The sequence below is a fragment of the Eulemur rufifrons genome, chromosome 7, assembly GCF_041146395.1.
Source record: "Eulemur rufifrons isolate Redbay chromosome 7, OSU_ERuf_1, whole genome shotgun sequence".
Taxonomy (NCBI): Eukaryota; Metazoa; Chordata; class Mammalia; order Primates; family Lemuridae; genus Eulemur; species Eulemur rufifrons.
In genome coordinates, this window is record NC_090989.1 from 186949334 (window position 1) to 186975983 (window position 26650).

At 46.8% G+C, this 26650-nt stretch overlaps 1 pseudogene; it reads left to right on the plus strand.

The window, feature by feature from the left end:
- The first annotated feature begins 16568 nt into the window (after positions 1-16568).
- On the plus strand, positions 16569-24407 carry LOC138385861 (serine/threonine-protein phosphatase 5 pseudogene; annotated as a pseudogene).
- The last annotated feature ends 2243 nt before the right edge of the window (positions 24408-26650 follow it).

The window sequence follows — 26650 nt, forward strand, 5'->3', positions numbered from 1 at the left end:
CTCCTTTGATCACTGGCCTGGGGATGGAATGCAAGTTTTAATTCCCAAAAAGGGTGGGGGCTTTAGGGAGACAACTTGTGAAACATTCCATTTGCCATTTTTCAAACCTTTACCTCTGTTACAAGAGGTGGAGGGAGGGAGAGATCTTTTCAGGGAAATATTGCAATTGTGTGTCTGGGAGAGAGGAAAAGGATACCTAAGACCGAATCCAAGCTTTGTCCATCTCTGAGGTTCAGATATGCCTGGGAAGCACTGCCAAATAGTGGGAAGGACAGCCAGAAATCCAAGGGAATGATGGGCTGAGGAACCTCCTGGGAAGGAAGCCATTCCAACAGTAGTCAGACACATGGTTTGACCCAGTCCCGAAGTCTAGCAGTCAGAGTAGCAGGGTGCGTCCAAATGAAGCAGACTTTCTCTCACTGTGACTTGTCCTGAGTTCAGCCTCATGGATTCACAGCTCAGCATCTTGGAGACTGAGAACCGTAACTAAAACTGAAAGAGCTGATTCTCTCTGATAAGCCTTTGGGGCACGAGCAATATGGCAGTGGATCCCTCTTGGGTGCCAAGTTTAATGTGAAAAGACTATGTGCTAGATCATGTGCTTCGCAGCTTTCTCCTCACTTCACAAAAGCCTGGCTGGCACCCCATTTGGGAATTGAGGATCCTCCCAGATCTGGCTACAGAGGAAGAGAGAGACAGCTGCAGAAACAGCAGCTGGGCCTGGCAGAAGACACAGCCCTCATGGGTGTTATCAGCAACCACAGCAGCCAACAAAACAAACAGAAAAGTCCATGATGCCCCTGACCACACAAGTGACCAGATATGTTCATGAGCCCATGAAAATTCCCTGCCAAGACTGCAAAATATGCTCCAGGGTTACTTTTAAGAACAGGGGCTGTGTGAACAAGAAGAGACCAGAGCCAGCAGGAATGCTAGTTATGATGCCATTGGACCACAAGCTGATAAATACTGGGCTGAGATAAAATCCAACCCCAGACCTGATTTCAGAAGAGCAACTTTTGATGTGTTCTATTTATATAAAACATACGAGCCCAGAGAAATGTGATTAATTCAAGTGGGGTTCTTTTTGCATAAAGTTAAGCCCTCAAAAAACACACCTTATTAAACCCCGGCAATTGGTTTGTATGTAGAGATAGCCTCTGAGCATGGAATTTGAAGGGCCAAGTCCCTTTTAATTATAATATGACCACCAGTTGAATTCTCCAGTTAATTGGTAGGGCTGTCATGAAAATCTTCATTCAGGTAAATATATCCATTTTAAGATTGTAGCCCATAATAATGAATAATGACAATGCTGCTCTAGAAAAAGCAATAGAATAACGAGAGGTTCATTAGTGTGTCTCCTGACAACCAAGAGTGAACAGCAGACTGAAGACTGCCTGTGCTGACGTATCAATTAGAGACATAAACTGCTGCTTACTTAACAGAATCATTTAGGAGTCTCCATATCAAAAGGGCATTAAAAGAAATAAGTAGGTCACGTAGGGAAATACGTGAGCATTGTGAATGTAAACTCTGCTTATGTTTTTCAGCTTTAATTTCATCTTGACTGAGCAGCCACCGTCATTAAGCAAATATTTTTAAGTTCAATTGCCTCCTGACTGAAGCCAGTTACCATCATTAGGAAACCATTAGATTTGGGACAAGTGTCAACACAAAAATGATTTGTTTGAGCCAGCTTGGGTATGTCAGAGTCAGCTTGTTTTAGCCACAACTCTCCACTCCTTCCATCCCAGCTCAAACTCTTGTAGATTAGAGAAAATTCTCAGTTCCCACTGGTCTCTCTCCTCCCCGATGACCATTATGGCAGAAATGGGGAGCTCACTTCCCTTTTCTTCTTTTAAAATCCAGTCAGAAGAGGACTCCAACTCTAATTTGGCTCAATTAGCTTTCTTTAGGAAACAAATTTAACAAATCACTCTTCCCACTAGATCACATGTTGACCAGTATAAAGTTAGTTGTTGCTTGGATCACTTCTCCCTCAAACACTCTCAGTCTCTGAACTCCAATCATTTGTTGCCTTTTGCCTTTGTTTTTCTAAATTATCCTAGTACTAGTCTGTATCAGAAAACTCACATACAGAAGATTACATCTGCTTTGTGTTTGCCATCCCAATCCCAAGCCAAAGATTCATAATTAGTGTAACAGTCAGTCCATGTTAAAGCTAAGTAACTCTTTCTTTTACAATGCCTAACTGTATACTGACTTAAGAATTCCAGGAGGTGACCTTGAGCAACTAACTATGTCACTGGGATGGCCCCAACAAAGCAAGTGGGAAACTTTTAACAGTACTTTATCCTTCTCTTTCTTCCTTTCTTTCGAGTTTTCTTTAGTCTCTCTATCCAGAGGCACAGCTGCTCAAGGACACAAGATGGCCTAAAGGCTGCAAATAGCCACATGACCCCCTGGCAGATGCCAGAGGAGGTTCAGACCTGCATAAAGCCAGTATAGACCAGAGCAGGTGACCTCCAGTTACCTTTAACTCATTAAAGTATCATTATATAATAGACTAAAAATCACTCCCAAGTGAGAATTGCCTCCATTTTCTGTACATGCAATATATGAAGAAGTTTGTATGTGAACTGCATCTGCATGTCTGAAACGCCACCCTATACACGCTCACACACCTCCTCCATCCTGTATCTAACTCTTTAAAACTCCCACATCACACTTTGCTCAAGGAGAAGGTGCCTTTAGAGCATGAGCTTCCCTTTCCCATTCTTTGGCCACTGAATTAAACACCTGAATGCCTTACCAACTGGACATTCTTTCTTTGCAGCTGATATAAAGTAGGGAACGGACACCATTTTGCAGTAACATTAAGACTTAAGCAGTCTCCTGTACACTTATTTTAGTGCCAAAGACAAAGCTCATGGCAAGCAATGGATAGAGTAGAGTTCATTCAGGGCAGACTTTTCTAGTTATGGGTCTGAATCCCAAAGAAAACTCTGCAAAGCTGTTGGTTGATATTCACTCTACAGGGGAGATCAGATATGTGATGGTGACACTGGGCTATGAAAGTCAGGCCTCCGGCCCCTTATGGGGAATTTTTGTTAATGTTTTAAGGATCTTTTGCAAACTGAAGATAGCCACAATTTTTTTTTTTTTAAACACTTCTTCCCTCAAGAGCGGAGGCCTATTTATTTGACTCCTGAAGGAAGAGGACTAGCGTTTTTGACCCCTCGATAGGGCAGAAGTGACAATATGCCAGTTCTTGGCCTAGGCTTTAAGAAGACTGGCGGCTTCTATCTTGGTTTCTTGGAAGCTAAGAGCCAAGTAAGAAGTGCAAATGCTCCGAGGCCACGATACTGTGAGAAGCCCAAGCCATGTGGAGAAACTCTGAGGTAGAGATACCATGTGGAGAAGAAAGAGACCAAGGAGCAACAGGGTGTCCGACATGTGAGTGAAGGAAGAAGTGGATCCTCCAGCTGCAGCTGCCCTCACTGATGCCAAGCAGATCAAAACAAACAATCTAGCAGAGCCTTTCCCAAATTCCTAACACCGACAGTCAGCAAAATATAAACATGTTGTTTAAAATTATTAAGTTTGGAATAGTTTGTTATACAGCTACAGACGATCAGAACATGACTGAATCACAAGAGATTCTTTTTTTTTTGAATATGACAAGCTTGTTCCCACATCTGGGCCTTTGCAAGTAGCTTTTCCCTGCGGATGCTCTTCTCCTAGGTGTTTGCCTGGATAGAGATCCGTATAGCCATTGAGGTTGTAGATCAAACCCCTCCAGCTTGGAAAGGCCTTCCCGGCTCACCCTCTCTCAAGTATCCCCCAACATACATGCTCAAGCTGCCCTTTCGAAATTACCTTATTTGTTGATACTGTAATCTACACATTCCCTTAAGGAAATGCAGCTTTGTCTTCTTGATTGGTGGCCTTATTTCAGTCACCCAGAACACTGCATAGCACACATTAGATACTCAAGAAATATTTGTGGACCAAATTCATAGATAACTAATATATTTATCAAATACTTCTTTAGAAAAAAAAGAAACATAAACATAAGTTGCCAAAATACTTGAGAAAACAAAATGGATCTGTCTTTGTTTGTGTTGCTATAAAGGAACAGCTGAAGCTGGGAAGTTTAAAAGAAGAAAGGTTTCTTTGGTTCACAATTCTAATGTCTGGAAAAGTTCAAGATTGGGCATCTGCATTTGGCCAGGGCCACAGGCTGCTTCTGCTCATGGGAGAAGATGATGGGGAACTGGCATGTGCAGAGATCATCTGGCAAGAGAGGAAGCAAAAGAGAGGGAGGATGTGGTGGGCTCTTTTAAACAAACTCCAAGCCATTCATGAGGGATCCACCTCCATAGCCCAAACACCTCCTATTAGATTCCACCTCCAACACAGGGGGTCAAATTTCAACATGAGGTTTAGAGGAACAAGCATCCAAATATAGCAATCTCTAAGAGAAAAAAATTATAAATTGTGATAAAATTATATTGTAATAAAGCAAATAAAATCTTTTATCCTTCATCTACCTGGTTCTTGAGGTTCCTTATGTTTCCAAAGTTAGGAATCTAAGGGAACATTTTAAAGTTTTCCTTCTTAATTCACTAGAGTTAAGACCCTGGACGTTAAAATACCATTTACATTAGACATTATTCCATTATATACCAATGTTTCCTGCTTAAATGCAGCCCATTTTTCTCACCTCCACTCAAATTTAAAATGTACACTAAGGTGCTCATTTGTTGAGAGAAAATCCTGAAATCAAAGACGTTACCACACTACCACCTTGTGGCTAATGCTGATTCTGCACAAATTTTTCTTTTGACAGGAAATGAGGATGGAGGAGGGTGTGTCTTGCACCTCAGGTTATAAAGTGTTCAAAGTACCTGATGTTGTTTGAGATGCAATGTTTCTGAGGTAGGTAATGCTATCCCCATGTTATGGAGACTCAGAGAGGGAAAAGGACTGTGACAAATACCTATTGATAATGTATGCTGTATTTTGCAAGGCCTTTTGTATCGTTTTTCTCAATTAAGATTTGAAATTTTGTAGATGAACAGACTTGCACATACTAATAGTAATGCTAAGTGTCTTGTCACACATCTAGTAAATGAAGAATTTGGTCCCAGGAACGCTGACCTCTGAAGTAGTTTTCACTCTGTGGTGCAGCACTGCCTCTCTCATGAGGTCAAACTTCTTAACCAGGCTTGCTGAGCCTGTAAATTTCAGAAACAAAACTCAAATCCCAGACTTCTGGCTCCAACATTCATTCATTTCATAAACATTTATTGAGCTCCTACTATATGAAGACATTGTGCTCGATGCTAAGGATACTCCAGGAGACCATGTCTATCATCGTATTCTTTCTATAGCCTCAGAAAGCCGAGTATCATCCATTTCTTTAAAATTTGGCCAACACACCAAAATCCAGTGGGCTCCAGTAAACTCTCAAGGATGTGTGCATTCATTCATTCACTCACTCATCCAACAAGTAGTCATTAAACACTTGAAGAAAATGCTACCATAGGCCAAAACAGAAGTGGTCCTGCCATCATGGAACTTACAGCCTAGTCAGGGAGACAGACATTAATCAAATAATCACAATAAAATGCAAAATTCCCAGAGTGGTTAATATATACAGGAGATATGTGGTACGTAAACACACATAAGTGGGAGAGTTGGCCAGTTCAGGATATCAGAGCACGCTCCCCTCAGGGACTGACAATTGAGCCAGTAGGATAAATAGGAGTTACAGAGGCAGAGGGGAAAGGAAGGAAGCCCAGCCAGGGGGTCTGATGTGCAGAGGCCCTGAGACTCTTAAGATACACACAATGTGTATGATCCTAAAACTGAAACCCTTTCCCCTGGGCTTCTGCCTTACATTACAAAATGGAAGTATCATACATTCTCAGCACTTCAGCTGCTGTTCCAAAGCACTCAGAATCTTTTAGAAATCTATGAAAACTGGAACAACTCCTAATGCCCATTTTGCAACCATGATCTATACTATTAGGAAGAGCCTCAAACTTGTGTGCTACTTACTTACATTTTCCAAAGCACTTTTCTATTCATCTTCTGTGCACTCTCCCCGCAAGCCACGTGAGCTAAGCAAGGTGTATGGCTATTTACATTCCAGAGAGAGGAAACCGCTTGTCCATATTAACATGTGGCCCAAGTAAATCTTTACTCAATTCCAATACAATTCCCTGCCCACCAGTCTTCCCCACAGTGCATGCTAGTCCCTGGTTACTGCTAACTTATCACACTACAATTAGCTATTAACCATTTGATACCTAGGTTAAAATTAATTCTGACTTTCATATTATTCATGCTCTTAGCTTTCTGTGCAATAATTCTGTTGGACAAGTTTGTCAGCCAGCAATACTTTGGTTAATGCTTTGATATTAAAAACAGATACCCGTCTTGTGTTTGCTTGGCTCTGAGATCAATACTTAACTGGGAAATTTAATCAACTCATCAATTCAAACTAGTTTAATTAATTTTTTCCACTAAATTTCTCTACTCTTTAATGGATTTTTATCAAATTGATCAGTTATATGAGAAGACATAACAGGATAATTCAATTAATTTTAAACTTAATGGGAGGGTGGGATTAGGGAGAACAAAAACTTTCATTTGCTATTCTGTAGATAAAACTTAAACCAGGGTAAATTTGGCCCTCCAAAACAGCTACCAGAAAAAAAGCAAACCCCATCATTCATTCATTTATTCATGCATTCATCCATGCAGTCATGAATTCATTCAATCATTCAGTTAACATTAAATTTTGCACCTGCTATGTGCCAGATCTGTGTCAAGTGGAATGCTACAAAAATGATTCAGAGGAGCATTTAGAATCAGGATGCACTGGTTATCGACTTACTGCCTTTCAGTTTACTACAAATCCATTCTTCATTGCCTGCCCTGCAAAAACAGTTCTTAGAAGATGGCATGATGCTGCGATTTGTCAGTAGAGGGCCCTGGAGAGTCACTGCAGGAAAAAGGCTTGACTCTGTTCTGGTGCTTTTCTGGCTCTTCTGACTCCAACCCAAAGCCATTGCTAGCAGCCTGCTGCAGCAGGTTACTGGGACTCATCCCCATAGAGTTTCAGTGATACCCCACGGATGGGTAAATCTCACGGGCCCCCCAGCAATCAGCCCCCAGCCTCAATCCATCTGCACCCGTGAGGGGTGTTTCCTGGTTGCAGGTCTCTGCCCCCATTTTCTGCTCACCCATGCTCACAGAGTTGATTCCTGCTTATAACTGTAGACCACCTCTGGTCAGGGTAACCCGGAAGACTTCCTCATTCAGTGGGCTACAACCACACCTTCTTCAAGGTCTGGAATCCCAGCCTTTGGGGGGTGGTTCCCCTTCCTAGTGTATCTCTCCCATGGGACTCTGCTTTGGCCCTAGGGCATTCTTCAGAGCTCTCTTTACTCCTTTGTAGATAATCCCTGATACAGTTAATAATTATTTTAGCAGTGTTTCTCAACCAGGGTTCATTTCACAGACCAGGGGACATTGGCAATGTCTGGAAACATTGCTGGTTGTCACAACTAGGGTGGGGGCAGGAGATGGGTTGCTACTGGCATCTAGTGGGTAAAGGCCAGAGACGCTGCTGAGCATCCAGAAATGCACAGGACAGAACCCGCAATACAAATTATCCAGCCCAAAATGTCAATAGTGCTAAGGTTGAGAAACTCTACTCTATGGTAAATGTTCCTTGTTCAAATTATTGTTGGGTTACTCTTTCCTGATTGGACCTTGACTGATACAGAGAAATTAAATTACACCCTGGTAAGTTTCAGCATAAGGCTTTCATCTTTGTAGCTCTGTCTTGCCTAAATAACCCTGCTTTCTTTGATTTGACCTGATGCTGCTGATCGAGTCAGGAGAAACTCAAGTGCTGGAGGTAAAGAGGAAAAATCCAGGGAGGTTTTTGTTTTAGCTTGGCATTGATTTCTCCCAATTGATGAATGGGGAACATGTTTTTCACATGTTCCAACTGCTATTCTCAGACGAAAACAGATGGTAGGAAGGGTGGGTCAGAACATCATGAGATGGAAGCTCATGTGCTTACTAACAAAGAGAATTTAAACATGAAATATTAGAAAATAATAAATTCAGGAAATATTAAAGTAATTCAAAATCACTTCCTGTTAGAGTGAGAAGGGCTTTGAGAGACCACCAATCCAATGGTGCCCAAACCCGGAGGAAAATCTGAGTCCTGTGGAAAGTTTTTGAAAAATATAGCTTCTGGAGCCCCAGTCCATAGTGATTAAATATCATTATTTATAGGGGCAAAAAAAGTCCAACTCCTTTATTTTATACAGGACCACTGCTAGCCCATAAGGTGCTTTTGTGAAAATTAGAAAATGCACTCCTCCCTCTGTGCCAAGAACATGTCATGGCAGGTGGAGAATCTGAATCTGGGTTTTAGTTTCTGCCCTAAAGTTTCCTTACGCAGTGCACAGCCTGCATAACTATACATAGGAGCCCTGATTTGCAAAATGAAGACACTGAGGCCCACAAAACCCAATTTCATTCCTTTCTTAATTTATTCTCTGGCCCATTCATTCACAAATTCATTCACTCAACCATTATTTACTGATACCTCTGAGCTGAGCACCAATGGGCCCTGAGTCTCAGTTCCAATGACTTGACCGTATCACAGAATGAGTAAGAAACTGCAGGGAGGAGGTGCTTGTTTGGGTTCCGTTTCCTCTGAAGCAGAGGGCGGGAACAAGCACAGCAATAAACTTGTTGGACTTGAAGAGAAGGCTATTACCAAAAAAAAAAAAAGAAAGAAAGAAAGAAGCTGCAGGGGAAGGTGGGAAGATATCAAGGTAGCACGTTTATACTTTTCATAAAAAAGAAATGGATCTAGTGTTAATCCCTTTTTTAACAAGTCAGTTTTCTCTCTTCATAGCACTAATCACTAGATAACATTAGTACATAATCATGGATTTGATTCTACTACTAAAACGTCAGCTCTTTGAGGGTTAGGATTTGTCTGTCTCTCGTTCAATTCCCTACTCCCAGAATGAGAACAGTGTCTGGCTCAGTACACACTCATTGAATAAATGAATGAACAAATGAATAAATTTTATAGAACCCACGAAGTCAGCCCAACCAAACCTTTTTTCTGCCATTAGCAAAAAAGTCAAAAGCAATGCAGTTTTATAAATTTCAACAAAAAGTCTGTAAAAAAAATCCTTTAGTTTTATAATGCAAACTCTTGTCAGAAAACTGAGTATTCCCTTCCTAAACCCGTATTTTTGTGGTTAAGACTTTTGCCACATCGTCAGTAAAGGGCTTTTTCATAGTGACACTAGCCAGTTTATAGTCTGTTTCTTTTTATGCTGATGGTAAACTTCAGTGGTCCAGAATAAATTGTCCAAATCAAATGTGGGCAGTATGACCACCATTCTACTGATACATCAGAGTCACAAAATATTAGAGCTGGGAGAAATCTTAGACAGCACGGCTTTCAGCTCCATATTCTTAAATATGAAATGAACTGCAGACTTGATTGGCTAAGGAAATCACTGAATACGATATAGCACGTTGGTGTTGGGGCTGGGACTGAATGAGGTCAAAGACTCTAACTATGGTGACAGGTTCACAAATAGAATCACAACACTGTGCATCTGTGACACAAAGCTGTGGAAATGCACTCTCTGGGAACCATCAGGAAGGAAAAAAGCAGCTCTAACTCAACTGCCCTACCTTTTGCCTCTACTCCCCCACCCAATTCTGAGGTGAATGAGTGTGACCTGAAGCTAAGTATAGCAGGTAGATTTTGTTGCATTAACAAACTATCCCAAAACTCAGTGGCCAAAAACAATGACCATTTTGCCCATGGTTCTAAGGCTTGGCAACTTGGGCAGGGCTCAGCTGGAAGATTCTTCTGGTCTCAATTCACTCAGGCATCAGCACTCAGCTGCTGCTGGTTAGCTAGGAAGCTCTGTTTTGGGGGATGGGTGGTGGTTTTGACAAGTGTGATGGGAAAGCCTAGGCCATGTGTCTACTATCATCTAGTAAGCTAGATGGTAAGTAAGACTGACCCCTAGTCCTTTAAGCCTGTTTTCTTATATGCAAAATGGAGATACGTAATAAATTGTTGGAAGAATTAGTCATAAAATACACAGAGTGCCCAGCATAGCACTTAAAACAAGGTCACCACTGGCATCTTTATAATAATTTCAACTTTTGGCAACCTTAATGGCAACCTTTCTAATAAATTCAACTGATCCACCAGATAACATGTTCCATTGTCCCTATTTTTCACTCATGGGCAAACCCTCCTCTCTGGGCAATGGCTCTATGGCTCTCTGCCCCACTTTTTTTTGCCCTTTCATGATAAAAACAAGCCATGTTTGGTCACCAAACAGAACCTGAGCCTCATACCCAATCTACTGCAAGTCTGCCAGCACCCAGCCCAGCCGTGGGCAAGAGTGGAGCAGAAAGGGAAGTGCTGGGGCTTATGGGACTGGGTCTCAGGAACAGGCAGCTAGGGACCAGTTCCAAGAGTCAGTGGCAGGCATACTAAGCCAGGCTGGAGTCACCCAGGATGGCGCACATCCAAGATGAGAAAACAGATACACTAATCTGGAATAGCCATTCTCTGGAGAAGTCTCAGGCTCATCCAATTTCTTAATTTTGCCAGAAGCATCTTGCTGGCCCAGGGCAGTTTTCAAAGCCCTTGAAAGCATGTCTAAGCATTCCTTTGTTTACTGGCTCCTAACAGGACTTCATCCAACTTTCTCAAGATCCCCAGTGGAGATTTCCTTTACTGTAGCTCTGATTTTTCTTTTCCAGCCCTGAGTATGAAATGATGCTTCCTTCCAGGCCTGCACCGATCAGCTCTTTGAGCCCCTCTTCCCTAAGTAGTCAGGGCCAAAAACCACCCAGAAGGCTTACTCTGAAGGATGCAACCTTATAAACTAACCAAGGGCCCTCAACCCAGCAGAGAGTATCTTTTCACAAGAACTAAATTAAGGTGCTACATTTTTTTTTTCAAAATGAGCACATTCTTATTAACAAAAACCACATCCCGTGTGTTTTAATTTTCACTCTTCATTGTGACTGTGTTTTTGTTAACTGCTAAATAAAATGAGGTGCAATGGGTCACAGGATGTAGAATCCTTCCCCCGTCCCAGTCCAGTAACACCTAACTATTCCAGGTGGTATTAAAGTCATAGCCCCTGCACCCAAGGTTATGAGATCATAGACACCCACCGGAATAAACTACCATTAAGATATTGATATCTCCTGGAGTTGCATGGTTATTTATGAAGAATACTAAACAAACACATTATGCCTTCCCTGTGCAAAGCACTACCCTGAATGCTTTACAATTCTTGCAATCTTTGTAATAATCCTTTGGGATAGATATTAGCCACGTTTTGCAGAAGAGGAAATCGAAACACAGAAAGGTACAATCACTAGCCCAAAGTCACACAGCTAGTCAGTGGCAGCATGGCATTTGACACAGGCTGGCTAACTCCAGCATTTGTGCACATATCCACTACACTGTGCTGCAAACATTGTGACTAATAACTTTCCACCACATCTTGGGAAAACGTGACCACCACCAGAATCTATAGCAGAATCAACCATCTCAAAATATTGAGTTTGAGTGACCCCTGATGGCCACTCTGAGATAGTACATCAACATCAGGCTTAACCTTGAACTTTGGTCAGCCGCAGCCAGTGCTTGATCTCAGGCTGAGCCACTTCACCAGACTAAACCTTCGCCTATGCTGCTGTGAGGATTAACAGGGGTGATACTCACAAAGCATTCAGAGCAATGCTTGGTGCATCTTAAGAGTTTGATAAATACCAGCCACTACTACAATTATCATTTTGCTGATGAGCACACAGAGATGGAGAGAAGACAAGGATTGCCCTAGAACAAAGCCACACAGCTGGTGTATAATGGGTATGAATGGAGACTCAGGACCATGCATCTCGGCTGCCCCAAGTAGACTGTACTAGAGTAGGTGTGGATTCATTTTGCCACATCCCCTTCCTTCCCCTGCTACACCAGCTTGGGTATCTGCTCATTTCAAGGGCACATTGGCACTCCTAACCCTGAAAGGAACCCCTGAAACCCATCAGAAAGGAAAGCGGTTTGGGATTCCAGCCTCATCCACAAACCTATCACCAGGCCTCTCCTTATAAAAGCAGAAGGTTTTCTCGCCACCTCTCACACACCAGTGTGTTGAAGCAGTGTGTGTTTATTTCCAAGCAGAGCCCCTGTTGCTGTGACAGTTGGAGAAAGCAAATGCAAACCAAGAAGGGAGAGATGGCCACGAAAGCAAACAAACAGCCAGCAATCGATATAATTAATCTGTCGGAAAGCCAGGCACCAAACTCAAGTGGGTGTGCTACCTGTTTGAAGCATTTATCTTAAAGGCTGAGATGCCTACAGTCTGTTGAAAGAACAAGTTTGCATTTCAAAGACGCCTTGAGGAGAAGTCATACCCCAGCGTGCAAACAAGGTCTTTGAAGGTTTGTAATTCCTCAGCATCCATTGAAACAATCGTTCTGTAAAGGTGGCTTAACTCTGTCAGAGATTTGGCTGCGTTGAGACGGGGCATCTTTTCCCACTGGAGACCCTGGAGTTTCTCTGTCTACATGCTTGAGACAGGCATATATATATATACATATATAAAATACCATATATGCGTATACACATTGTTTATATTTATATACACACATACATATATATATGCCTGTCTCCAATGTGTACATATACATTGGAGGAAGAGGCCAGTGAAGGCAAAAGTGCCTATGTATCACAACCTGGGTTTCTCCAAAGGCCAAATGGACATACAAGAAATGACGATTAAAAGGAAAAAGGCTTTCCTTTTAGTAGTCCAGGAAGCAGGAAGGTGATGGAGACATAGCCCTTGGCTACATAGAGTAAGGGCACCTGGTTTCCCTATGCTCCAACATCCCTCCCAGGGGAGGTGGTGACACATGATGCCTAAGAGCTCTGACTTCAGGGCAGGGGCCCACCTCTAGCTCGAGTGGGCAGAGGAATCACCGTGGAGCTTGTTACCAAGGCTAACACCACGCCTGAGAGAGGCTACTTAGATTGTACCATATGAAGTGGCCCATACTCGACCACATTTAAGTTCCCAAATGGTAATTTCATAAGGTTCAATCTAATCAATCAGTAAATCCGAGATGGAACCAGGAAATCCTGCTTTCTATCAAGCTCCCTGGGTGACCCTAATACAGGAGACCCTTGAACCTTTTCTCTGGAGTCTGACATGTCTGAGTCTAATTTCCATCGTCACCTCTTACCAGCTCTGTCTTGGCTGAGGTGCTGGGTGTAGCAGAGATTTTAATGCTCAAATATCTGCGTGCTTCTCTACAAAGCCAGTGAGCTTCCTCCAGCTCTCTCTCCCTTGGCTCTCTGCCTTAGGGGCCACATCTTCCAGGTGGCAAGGCTACATGTGGGAGGAGGGCCACCCAGCCTCCTTTGAACTCTGCATGAGCAAAAAATCCATCCTTACTGTGTTAGGCAACAGACATTACCAGATTAACTGGTAGGCCCAGCCCAGCTTAACCCATGCTATTCAACATCCTAAGCCTCAGAGTATTTATACACTCCAATGCCTCACCCCTCAGATTTTATTGGCCACCTTCCCTTCCCTGAATCACCTTCCCACCTGCTAATACACTTCCTTCTATTTCTCAAATAAAAACATGTCCTCAAATCCTTATCTCAGGGTTTGCTTCTAGGAAAAGTCAAGAGAAGATCCCCTTCCATGGCAATCAGCTAGTGTATGCTCGAGGCAGTGAGAGCCATAGAGGCACGCACACAGAGAAGGCCGAGCTCAACAACTCATTTTGTTGCAGTTCAAGAGCAGACCTGTGTCCCTTGAAACTCCTTCTGTGGAGATTGATCACATCACCCACCCTCTACACTCTTGAGGAGAGCGGAGTCTGGGAGCCTTGCAGAGCAGAATGGTATCATCCCCAGTCTGGTTTATTAGGATTGTTAGCATGTTGAGGGGTGCCCCTACCCCATCCTACCCTGAAGATGAGGTAGCACTGGAAGGTCAACATCCCATTCTTGGAGGAGGGCTTTGCAAACACAAAAGCTTTCCAAGTTTCAACATCCAAATAGGAGGGCACACAGTAGCTTCCTGAGAAAAAGCCACCACTCCACTTAGGAGAAATCTCATTCTTCCTCCCTCCTTACCGTGGTAGTCAGCTGACTCCTTGTCTGGTAGATCCCTGTGTTGACTGTATTTGCTTATTTTCTTGATGTTCTGACACCTTACCCTTGGAGAGACTGCACCTCCCAGGGCTAGCTAATTCCTAGAAATGGCAGACAACTCCCCCGTGAGTGTGTCTTTCTTGTGCAAACCAACCAATCCTAAACCCCCATCCCCACTCATCTCCTTTAGCAAACTCTCATATCCCAATATTCCCAATACTCCCCACCCCCCCACAAACTACCCCAGGGCCAGGTGGCAGATAACTAGGGACCACCTCTGTATCCCAGAGTCCACCTAAATGATTCGAACTATTCAATCAATCCTAGACTTAGGGTACTTACCCTGCCTCACCCATTCCTTCCCGTGAAAACCCCAATAAAGTCTCTGGGCTAACTCTCCCTCTTCCCTCCTCTGTCTCCTGACTGGCCCTGGCACATCCCCACGTGGCCCTGCATGATGTGGCATGCCTCCTGTTTCTAGGGGTCTGTGAGTATAAACTTCTTCTGTCATGGCAATCATTTCACCATCTCTTATCATACCTGATTAAAACAAATACTGGGTACAATTTTTAGAACCCCACCTGATATCTGACCATCATAATTAAGAAATATTTCTTGCATCTGATGGTACTGAGCCAGGCTAGGAAAATCTCCACTCTCCAAGTGCATCTTCCCTTCTATTTAGTTTATTTTTCCAAAAGCCTTCCCCAACTTAAAGAGACAAGAGCATTTACTGAGATATTATGGTTTTTTTTCTTCATTTTTTTCCCCAGCCCACTCACCTCCCACATGTATTTCCTTGACTTGGAGAATTTTTGAGAAAGTACACCCTGCCTGAAGTCAACAGCTTTCCCTATACTTTATAAAATGCAAATAAATTGTCATGATTATACCAGATGCCCCTGAGGGGGAAGGGACGAAGATGGAAGGAAAACTCCCAGAGGTTCCCAAGGGTAGTAGTAGCCCAAGGGTGGCAAGACACCGGTGGGACTCCAACTCCTAGGCCCAGCCCCAGGCCTGCCAGCAGGTTGTCCAGACTTCAGTGGACTGCATGAGCTGGAACACTGGGCCACTCTGGAATAACCAGCGTGGACTGCTGCTTTGGAGCAACCCAAGACCCTTCGCCACTCAGGGCCTTAGGAAGACCCCAAGGGCAGGAGCTGCAATAATTGTGAGATGGAACATACCAGTACCCTGTGCACTGGGAACTTGGAGAGTAATTTAAACTAATTAAACAAAAAAGAAATTAGATGAGAATATGCCAAAAGGACAAAGGAACTGTGACAGAATAATGATGCACCAAAGACACTCATACTGCAATCCCCAGAAGCTGTGAATCTGTTACCTCATATGGCAAAAGGAACTTTTCAGATGTGATTAAGTTGAGATGGGGAGTTCTATAGCCTAAATTGTGCCCCACCCAAATTCATAGGTGGAAGCCCTAATCCCCAATGTGACTACATTGGGAGATAGGGCCTATAAGAAGATAAGTAAGGTTAAACGAGGTCGTAAGGGTGAGGGCAGGATCTGATAGGATTAGTGTACTTGTAAGAAGAGGTATCAGAGAGCTTGCCCCTTCCTCTCTCTGCCACTTGTGAGAAGGTGGCCATCTGCAAGCCAGGAAAAGAGCTCTTACTAGGAAACAAATTAGCTAGCACCTTGGATCTCTCAGCCTTCAGAAACTGACCTCCAGAACTGTAAGATAATAAATTTGTGTTGTTTTAAGCCATAAAGGTTATAGTAATTTGTGACAAAAGCAATAGGAAACTAAAACTGGAGCCAATCTGAAAGAGCTGCCAATGGCAAACCTGGAACAACTGGAACAAAAAATATGAACAGACTGCAACCCAAAATATAAAATAAATATACATGAGTCCATATTGATATAAACAATTGAAAAAGTCAATTAAGGGCAAGAAAAGATAAATATTCCTTTACAGAAAAATTACAAACAATATAAATAGATTATTATTCCCCCTCCAGGAGGAGGAGCTTAAATATCCCCCTGTTGGGTATGAGTTTGACCCAAAGACTCTCATCCAAAGAACAGAATATGGGAAGGGGAAAAAAGGGAACCTGGCAAACACTGCCTTAACCAAACACTCTCTTGTGCCTCCGATATGATGTGATGAGGACACTTAACGAGCATATTCTTCTTTCCCAAAGCCCATGACCCTGTTCTAATCCAGAGAAAAATATCAGACAAACCCAAATTGAGGGACATTTTACACAATACTGATAGGTGGTGCTCTTCAAAATTGTCCCAGTTATTTAAAAAAAAAAAAAAAGTGAGAAACAGACCAGTAGAGACCAAACACAGACTAAAAAAACGCTTTGTGGCATGGCGATGGTGGAGGGCAAGCGGACTCAGTATGCTGAGCCCCCCAGGATGAGCCCCTAGCTGATGGCGCTCTGAAGCAGGCAGAGGAGCTCAAGACTCAGGCCAACGACTATTTCAAAGCCAAGGACTAAGAGAACACAATCAAGTTCTACAGCCAGGCTATCGAACTAAACCCCAGCAATGCCATCTACTATGGCAACCACAGCCTCGCCTACCTGCACACCGAACGCTATCAAGCTCGACAAGTACATCAAGGGCTACTACCACTGGGCCGCCAGCATCATGGCTCTGGGCAAGTTCCAAGCTACCCTATGAGACAAGACGGTGGTCAAGGTGAAGCCCCACGACAAGGATGCCAAAATGAAATACCAGGAGTGCAACAAGATTGTGAAGCAGAAGGCCTTTGAGCGGGCCATGGCAGGTGATGAGCTCAAGTGCTCGCTAGTGGACTCGCTCGACGTGGAAAGCATGACCATCGAAGACGAGTACAGCAGGCCCAAGCTTGAAGACGGCAAAGTGACAATCACCTTCATGAAGGAGCTCATGCAGTGGTACAAGGACCAGAAGAAACCGTACCGTAAATGCACCTACCAGATTCTGGTACAGGTCAAAGAGGTCCTCTCCAAGCTGAGCACGCTTGTGGAGACCACACTCAAAGAGACAGAGAAAATTACACTGTGCAGGGACACCCATAGCCAGTTCTGTGACCTCTTCAACATATTCTAGCTCAATGGTTTACCCTCCGAAACCAACCCCTATATATTTAATAGTGACTTTGTGGACCGTGGTTCCTTCTCCGTAGAAGTGATCTTTACCCTTTTTGGCTTTAAGCTCCTGTACTCAAATCACTTTCACCTACGTCGAGGCAACCACGAGACAGACAACATGAACCAGATCTATGGTTTTGAGGGCGAAGGGAAGGCCAAGTACACAGCTCAGATGTATGAGCTCTTCAGTGAGGTGTTAGAGTGGCTCCCGTTGGCCCAGTGCATCAACAGAAAAGTGCTGATCGTGCATGTAGGCTTGTTCAGTGAAGACGGCGTCACCTTGGACGACATCCAGAAGATCGAGTGGAATCGGCAGCCACCAGATTCAGGTCCTATGTGCGACCTGCTTTGGTCAGGTCCACAGCTGCAGAATGGGTGCTCGGTCAGCAAGCGACTGTGAGCTGCCAGTTTGGGCCTGATGTCACCAAGGCCTTCCTGGAGGAGAACCACCTGGACTACATCATCCGCAGCCACGAGGTCAAGGCTGAGGGCTACGAGGTGGCACACAGGGGCCACTGTGTCACCATCTTCTCTGCTCCCAACTACTGGGACCAGATGGGGAACAAAGCCTCCAACATCCACTTCCAGAGCTCTGACCTACGGCCCCAGTTCCACCAGTTCACAGCAGTGCCTCATCCCAATGTCAAGCCCATGGCCTACACCAACATGCTGCTGCAGCTAAGAATGATGCGAGGCAATGCGTGGGGCGGCCTGCGTCCCAGGGCCCCTTCCCGCCCACTGGGCCCCAGGCCCCAGCTGGTTGGGGAGGGGAGGGCAGAGCAGGCCTGCCCCAGGACAATGTTGGACCTCCTTTTACTTTGTAAAGTTTGTATTTATTCTCCTTTAGGTTTACAGAGGGGTTGGGGGCAGAGTCAGGGCTGTCCAGAGGGCCTGCTCCCTGGACAAAGAGGAAGGAGGTGGAGCAGCTGGGGCTGGGGGCTCAGCCAGGGCATTCTGGAGGGAGGCCAGCCTCAGGTGGAGCGGGGCCACGTGGCTGCCCTGCCCCTTCATGGGCATGGCTCCTCTCCCACTAAAGCAATAGAGCTCCACCATAGGAACACCCTCAGAAAGAGGGTCATGAGGGAGGCCTCACCTGTACCCCTCCAGGAGCCCCATGGTGGGGCTAGACTGGGCCCACGCGCTCCCCAGGTATTTTATGCCTGTAATTAAATATGTTACAATAAAATCACTATTGTACACCAAAAAAAAAAAAGAGAGAGAGACTAAGGACACACACTCACACTGGCCGAGTACGACGTGGTACCCCTAATCGGATCCTAGGACAGAAAAAAGCTTCCACACAAAAAGTACTGACATCAGAGTAAAGCTGGAGGTTCTGTTAATAGTGAAAAGAAGACAAAAAGAAAAACAGAAATGTGGTCTTTCTTAGAAATAAGAGTTGAAAAGACAAAAGGAGGGAAAGAGAGAGATGCAAGTTACCTTGAGTCTACAGCATGGGGCAGTCATATGAAGATCTGAAGTTCCCTAATCAGGAATGCACACCCCAGGGGAGGTTGGTTAGCATATGATGGACTCTAATGAGAAGTCCAAACTCCAGAAGCAAGCATCTCAAACATTTCTATTTGAATTTGCTCTAAGGGGTCATTAATTAGCAGATGAAATGATAGGAATAGTTTTTCACTTATTAGAGGAATGGGGTTCAGGGCATGGGGCTAACTAGAAATGGGATGATACAGACCTTTACCCCTGGTAAACACAGTGCAAGAATCTGGTGAGCCTAGCAGCTGCTAGGGTCTTGTGTCTGGCATCTCATTTAGTCCTGCCTCTCTCCCACCTTTGTCTTCTGGTCTTTCCTGTCTGATTGGAAACTTTAGCTGCTAACTCATTGACCCTTTCATACAAGGTGCTTGATGAAGCGTCTAAAAGCACAGCAGCCATGACAAACGAGCTCACAGGGACAGAGTGGAGGGCTGTTTCTGTGCCACTTGTCAAGTGCATGTGGTGTGCATGTGGCAGAGTTGAGAGAGCACCTGCTAAACCTCCCAGCAGGGAGGCGGTGGGGAGGAGACCGGTAGCCTTCACTTGTCTATAATAATTGTATGTTCCTTCCAAAAAGCACAGGATGATTGATCCCCAAATCAGCTTTCGCCACTGCTGGGATGGGAGGAAGAAAAGAGAGGAAGAGGAAGAGAGAAGAGAAGGGGAATAAAGATGAAGACTGAGAAGGATAGACATATAGACAGAGAGAGAGAGAGAGAGGAGGGGGAGAGGGAAACGGGAAATGGGAGGGAAGGGAGGGGAGGGGAGGGGAGGGGAGGGGAACACAGAGGATTAGTCAGGGCTTGGAATGGGAAGGGGACAAGGGCAAGGAGCAGGTTGAGGGAGGTGCTGGCCATGCAGAAGGCTGAGACTGCAGGTGTCCGGGCTCTGTGTGACTGCGAGGTGACCTGGATTCTCGGCCAGGAGTGAAGATGCTGTTTGCTGATCAAACACCACCCGTCGTCACTGCCCCTGCCACAAGCTATCTTGTTTCCTGGACAGTACTGGCTGCAGAAGGAAAGGTTCAGGCCCATGACTAAATAAACAGACAGAGTGCTGAGATTAGCCAATATAAACAGAAGGGTGCCCAGTGGGGCAAAATAGAAGGCTCCTGTCCCCACCAACAGCCCAGAGTGGGGAAGGACATTGAGCCCCCAGCAGCAGCACAAGGGAGTCTTGAATTCTAGAGCCTCAGGCCCCACAGCCCCAGGCTCATTGGGAGCAAGATAAAGTGTAAGATTGTAGAGCAGGAAGGAAAACAGGAGTAACTCCATGACAGACTGGACCTCCTAGGATAGGCCTAAGTTTCAGTTTCCCCAACGCAGGCCCTCCCCTCCCCGGAATGCCACTAGTAACAACTGAAAGCCCCGGCTTGGAAACTGGCCAATCAGGAGCCAAAGCCCCGGCTTGGAAACTGGCCAATCAGGAGCCAAGGCCCTGGCTTGGAAACTGGCCAATCAGCAGCCAAGGCCCCGGCTTGGAAACCGGCCAATCAGGAGCCAACACTATCAGCCACTTTTGAAAGAGCAAATGAACTAAAAGGGGGGGGGGGGATGGTGTGCCCGATACATGTAACCTACTGATGAGTATAAAAGCTTAGTGCCCACCCTAGGGTGGGGTCCTGGCTCATGGAGAGGCCACTGTGTTGGTGCTCTGAGCCTTGGACCCTAGCTGCAGCTAGAGAATAAACTCCTTTGTCTGTTGCAGCCTTGGTGACTCTGCCTATCTGTTCTGGGGGCTGAGGGAAACTGGTTCTAACATTTGGGGGCTCGTCCGGGATCCCGAAATGCCCGGAAGGGAATCCAGGCCCAAGGAGGAATTGGAACTCTGAAAATCCGCGTGGTGCAGGTAACTAGGCCACGGAAAGTGATCGGCAGAAGGCATAGGCGGAGGCGCTGGAAAGTCGCTGGTCGGGAGCGAAGGGAGACGTCCCTCGCCCCCCTCAGTAGGTTTCTGGCGCAGGCCCGGTAAGGTCCCTTTGGGAGGAAAACCAAGCTGGCCACAGGACCAAGAGTTAGGGATTTGTGAAACGTCTTGTCGCTGTCGATCAGTATTATTATTTTGTCGCCATTGTCGTTCCATGTTTGACTCTCTGGTGTTCGTTCGGCGCCCGCGGCCCTGCCTTGCGGCGCCGCAGTGGCAGCAGCAGCGGCGCCAGTTCCAGGCGGTGCCCAGAGGCCCGCCTCCTGGTGGCGGAGCAACCTGCGCGCCAGCCCTGCACAGACACGCGGCCCACTCGCTTTTGGTGTCAGAATGTGGCTCACTTTGTCGCTTTTGTCCATGTTTTATGTTTTTTCTTCATTCATAGGAGCGTGGACTTGATCTGTTGTGCAGGGAGCCGATCCTCGGTCCTGAAAATTTCTTGATTAACAACAGAGTTAAATGTCCTGTTTGTCGCAGAGGAGGCAAACAGGGTGGACTAATAATTCTCCACCCGCCCCCCCAGCCCCCGCTACTTCTCTTTATCCACTGCAGCCCACAGCGTCTCCCAGTCCTTGGCCCGTGGCCCTGCCAAGGCCCCGGAACCCCATTGCCTAGGGCCATCCTTTCAATGATCCCCCCAGTCTCTGGAGTTACTGCTTTTTGGTTGCAGCTTATCCTTCTGGGCTCACTAGTTCTGGTGTTTGGTGTCGGTCTATACACTGTTACCCCTCCTTCTTGGAGAACCCCACAGAGGTGCGCCTTTACACTTTTTTAATGGGTTGTGGTAGGAGTCCTAGTCTGGCTCCGTATCGACCCTCCCACATAAAGTCTGTCTGCCTGATTGAATGAGTGAAGTGTGACTGTATGAGGTTCCACGGCCACAGCTACGGAATCTGAGTGGGTCCTAACCTGCGATTCTGTGGCGGCGGCGTACGGCACAACGGTGATTCACTCCCCTAAAAAGGAATGACCAGGCCCGGGGTTTATAAAGGTACACCTTAGCCAATACGCGCCTAAGTTCCCGCGAGGGACGCAGCCAGGAGGACACCTGAAAGAAACTCCCTCCCCCGTTCCCTTTGTGAGCATGGGGCAGACACAGACAATGCCTCTGTCTATTCTCATAGATCATTTTAAAGAAGTCAAGGATAGGGCTCACAACCTCGCTATAGAAATCAGGAAAGGCAAATTTATTAAGTTTTGTTGAGTCTGAGTGGCCAACCTTCGGGGTTGGATGGCCCCGGGATGGAACCTTTGACTCTGGTATCATCTCCAAAGTAAAGGAGATAGTGTTCAACAAAGGGCCCCACGGTCATCCCGACCAGATTCCATACATCATTGTCTGGCAAGACTTAGTCCAGGACCCCCCACTCTGGTTGAGGAAGATCCTGCTCCCAGTAGGAGACAGCAAGATCATGATAGTAAAGGAGGCCAGAAAAGAGGGGTAGTCCAAATTGGGGCCTACAAATGGCACCCCTTCGGACTCGCCCCCTGTTCTTCTGGACTCCACTCCCTATCCCGACCTAATAGACCAAGAGTGTATTCCACCCCCACCTTATAACCCCGCTGCAGCCCCAGCCCCAGCCACTGCAGCTCCCTCAGTGGATGGCCCGGCGTACGGGACCCGGCAGCGGGCCGCTAGGACACCGGACCCAGAACCAGTCATGGCTCTCCCCCTGAGTGCAATAGGGCCCCCGCAAGCTGACGGGGAACAGGCTTACCAATATTTGCCTTTTTTGACTAGTGATCTGTATAACTGGAAGTCTCAAAATGCCAACTTCTCAGAGAAAACTAAAGATCTGATTAACCTTTTAGATTCTCTTTTGTTCACTCACCAGCCCACCTGGGACGACTATCAGCAACTACTAAAAGTTCTTTTTACCACTGAAGAAAGGGAAAGAATACAGGGAGAAGCACGGAAACTGGTTCCAGGAGATGACGGCAGACCCACCACTAATCCAGGGATCATAGACCGGGCATTCCCACTCGAACGACCCCCCTGGGACTACAATGAGGCTGAGGGTAGGGAGCGTCTCCAGGTCTACCACCAGACTCCAATGGCCAGTCTCCAAGCAGCGGCACGAAAGCCAACAAATTTGGCTAAGGTAAGAGATGTTCGCCAGGGGTCGGAGGAGAGCCCGGCAGCCTATTTAGAGAGGCTAATGGAAGCTTTTAGGCAGTATACGCCTATGGATCCCACTGCGGATGAGAGCAAGGAGGCAGTAATGATGGCCTTTGTAAACCAGGAAGCCCCAGATATAAGGAGAAAAGTACAGAGGATAGATAGGTTATGCGAAAAGACACTACAGGATCTATTAGAGATGGCTGAGAAACTCTACAATAACAGGGAGACCCCGGAAGAGAGGCTAGAAAGGATTAGACAAGAAGATAGAAAATTCCAGGCTGGGGAAACTAGAAAAGCCAACAAAGAGATGGCCAAGATTCTTCTGGCGGCTACAGGGACCATGCTCGGGAGAAAAGAGTCTGGGGAGGAAAGAGGAGGCCACCCCCATAAGAGAAGGCCAGAGAAGGACCAGTGTGCAAATTGCAAGGAGAGGGGGCATTGGGCTAGGGAATGCCCTAAGAAAAAAGGGGGGCCAGGGGGTAAAGCATCGCCTAAGAGAGTCTCAATAGCGGGGCAGGGACAAGATAGTGAATAGGGAAGACGGGGTTCGGATCCCCTCGACGAGCCCGGGGTAACTATAGATGTGGAGGGGAGCCCAGTCAGTTTCTTGGTAGACACAGGGCGGAACATTCAGTAATTACTGGAACCACTGCAAAATTGTCCAACAAGACTAGTTGGGTGCAGGGGGCAACCAGAACCAGGCCCTACCAATGGACTCTCTGGCGAAAGTTAGACCTGAGCTCAGGGCAAGTGAGCCAATGCCTTTATGGTCATTCCGGAGTGCCCCACCCCCTTGTAGGAAGAGATATAATTACAAACCTAAGAGCCCGTATCTATTTTGAAGACAACGGAATAATACTAACTGATGCTAAGGGGAACCGTATCAACAGCCCACAGGTTACTCAAGTCCTGACCTTGGCCCAGGCGGATGAGTACCGACTATATCAGCCTGTGGGGATCCGTCAGGAAGGAGAGATGGAACACTGGTTTCGAGAGTTTCCTAAAGCCTGGGCTGAGACAGGGGGAGCAGGATGGGCAGAGCATCGGCCTCCTCTTTATATAGAACTGAAACCAGGAGCTGAACCGGCCCGAGTCAGGCAGTATCCCATGACCCAAGAAGCTAGAGTAGGAATAACGCCTCACATTCCAAGGCTCCTAGATGCCGGGATCCTCCGGAGGTGCCAGTCAGCCTGGAATACTCCCCTGCTGCCAGTGAGGAAACCGGGTGGAAAGGATTATCGGCCTGTGCAGGACCTCAGGGAGGTCAACGCGCGTGTCCTAGACATCCACCCTACGGTTCCCAACCCCTACACCCTGCTGAGTTCCCTTCCTCCAACACAAACCTGGTATACCGTCCTGGACTTAAAGGATGCCTTTTTCAGCTTGGCAGTAGCCCCGCGCAGCCAGGAAATATTTGCCTTTGAGTGGCAAGATGAGGAGAGGGGAATCCGAGGACAGTTGACGTGGACACGGCTACCCCAGGAGTTTAAGAACTCACACACCCTGTTCAACGAGGCCCCCCCATGAAGACTTGGGTGAGTACCGGGCCAGCCATCCAGAGGTGACCCTGTTACAGTATGTAGATGATCTGTTACTAGCTGCCCCAACCTCACAGACCTGCTTAGAGGGCACCAAGGACTTACTCAGGGTGCTGGGCAAGATGGGGTACCGGGCTAGTGCTACGAAGGCCCAGATCTGCAAGGAAGAAGTCACCTATCTAGGATATAAAATAAAGGGAGGACAAAGATGGCTAACTGAGGCAATGAAACAGACTGTGTTAAGAATACCCACTCCGACCTCTTGTCGAGAAGTACGGGAGTTCTTGGGATCAGTGGGGTACTGCCGCCTCTGGATCCCAGGGTTTGAAGAAAAGGCTCGACCCTTATATGAAGGGTGTAAGGCAGGTCGGGCTTGGGAATGGACTAGGCAAATGGAGGGCACCTTCCAAGCCTTGAGAACAGCCATGCTAGAGGCCCCGGCCCTAGCCCTCCCTGACCCCACAAAGGAGTTCCACCTCTTTGTGGACGAGAAAAAGGAAATAGCCAAGGGGGTGCTCACACAGACGCTGGGACCATGGAGGCGGCCAGTACCATATCTGTCCAAGAAAGTAGATCCCGTAGCGGCAGGGTGCCCGGCGTGCCTGCGTATCATCGCAGCTGCAGCTTTGCTGGTCAAAGACGCCGACAAGCTCACCCTGGGTCAGCATCTGCGAATTACCACCCCTCATGCCATAGAGGGGATCCTGAAGCAGCCGCCAGGGTGATGGATTACAAATGCAAGGTTGACTCACTACCAGGGACTTCTGTTAGATACTCTTCGTATCGAGTTTCGAGCTCCTGACATCCTGAATCCAGCCACGCTCCTGCCAGATCCTGGACCGGCAACGCCTGAGCATAGCTGCCTTGAGATCCTGGCGGAGACCCAGATGGCCCGGAGGGACCTGCAGGACCGCCCTCTTGCGAACAGCGACCTGACCTGGTTCACGGACGGGAGTAGGTTCGTCAGGGAGGGACACAGGTACGCAGGAGCGGCCATAGTAGATGGACAAGGCAAGCTTATCTGGGCTGCACGCCTTCCACAGGGGACGTCCGCCCAGAAGGCTGAGCTGATTGCATTAACGGAAGCCCTTCGCTGGGCCCAGGGAAAGAGGCTGACGGTATATACTGACAGCTGCTACACCTTTGGGACAGTGCACATACATGGAGCCCTCTATAAAGAAAGGGGCTTCATCATGGCAGAGGTCAAAGAAATCAACTATAAGCCTGAAATACTTCAATTGCTAGAAGCCATCCTGTTACCAAAGGCAGTGGCTGTAGTCCACACTCCGGGACACCAGAAGGGGGACTCCCTAGAAGCTCGAGGCAACCGGGCCGCGGACGCCGAGGCCAAGAGGGCTGCAGAAGGACCTACGCCAACAGACATCCTACACTTGACCCTGCCGCCCCCGGGGGATGGGAAAGATACCTCCTCAACCGGACTATTCCAGTACGGACATGAACTGGGCCAGAGAAAAACTGCGGGCAACGCAGGGTAAGGACGGTTGGTTCCAAGACAGAGAGCATCGCCTAGTAGTTCCTGAAGCCTTGGGGAACCACCTACTGGGACACTTGCACCAGACAATGCATCTCGGCAAGAAAAAGATGTTGCAGCTGCTGGACACTGCACAACTCAGATTGAAATCACAAGGAAAGACAGCAGAAAGCATTGTCAAGGACTGTCGTGTCTGCCAGGTCATGTAGCCGGGGAGGATCAGAGGGACCCATGCAGGTACCAGGGAACGGGGAAGGCGGCCAGGATTATTTTGGGAAATAGATTTCACGGAGGTAAGGCCAGGGAAATACGGGTACAAGTACTTGCTGGTTAAGGTAGAAACCTTCTCAAGGGTAGGTAGGGGCTTTTCCTACTAAAAGAGAAACTGCTTTAATAGTAGCCAAGAAAATGCTAGAAGAAATAGTTCCCAGATACGGGCTGCCGGAGAGCATAGGGTCTGACAACGGGCCAGCCTTCACAAGTCAAGTTAGTCAGGGACTCGCCCGGGCTCTGGGGGCAGATTCAAAACTACATTGTGCATATAATCCCCAGAGCTCAGGGCAGGTAGAGAGAATGAACAGAACCCTAAAGGAGACTTTGACTAAATTGGTTCTAGAGACTGGCGGGGACTGGGTGACGCTCCTTCCCTTCGCCCTGTTCCGAGCCCGGAACACCCCCTACCATTTAGGCCTAACCCCCTTTGAGACAGTATACGGTGCTCCTCCACCGGTAATTCCAAA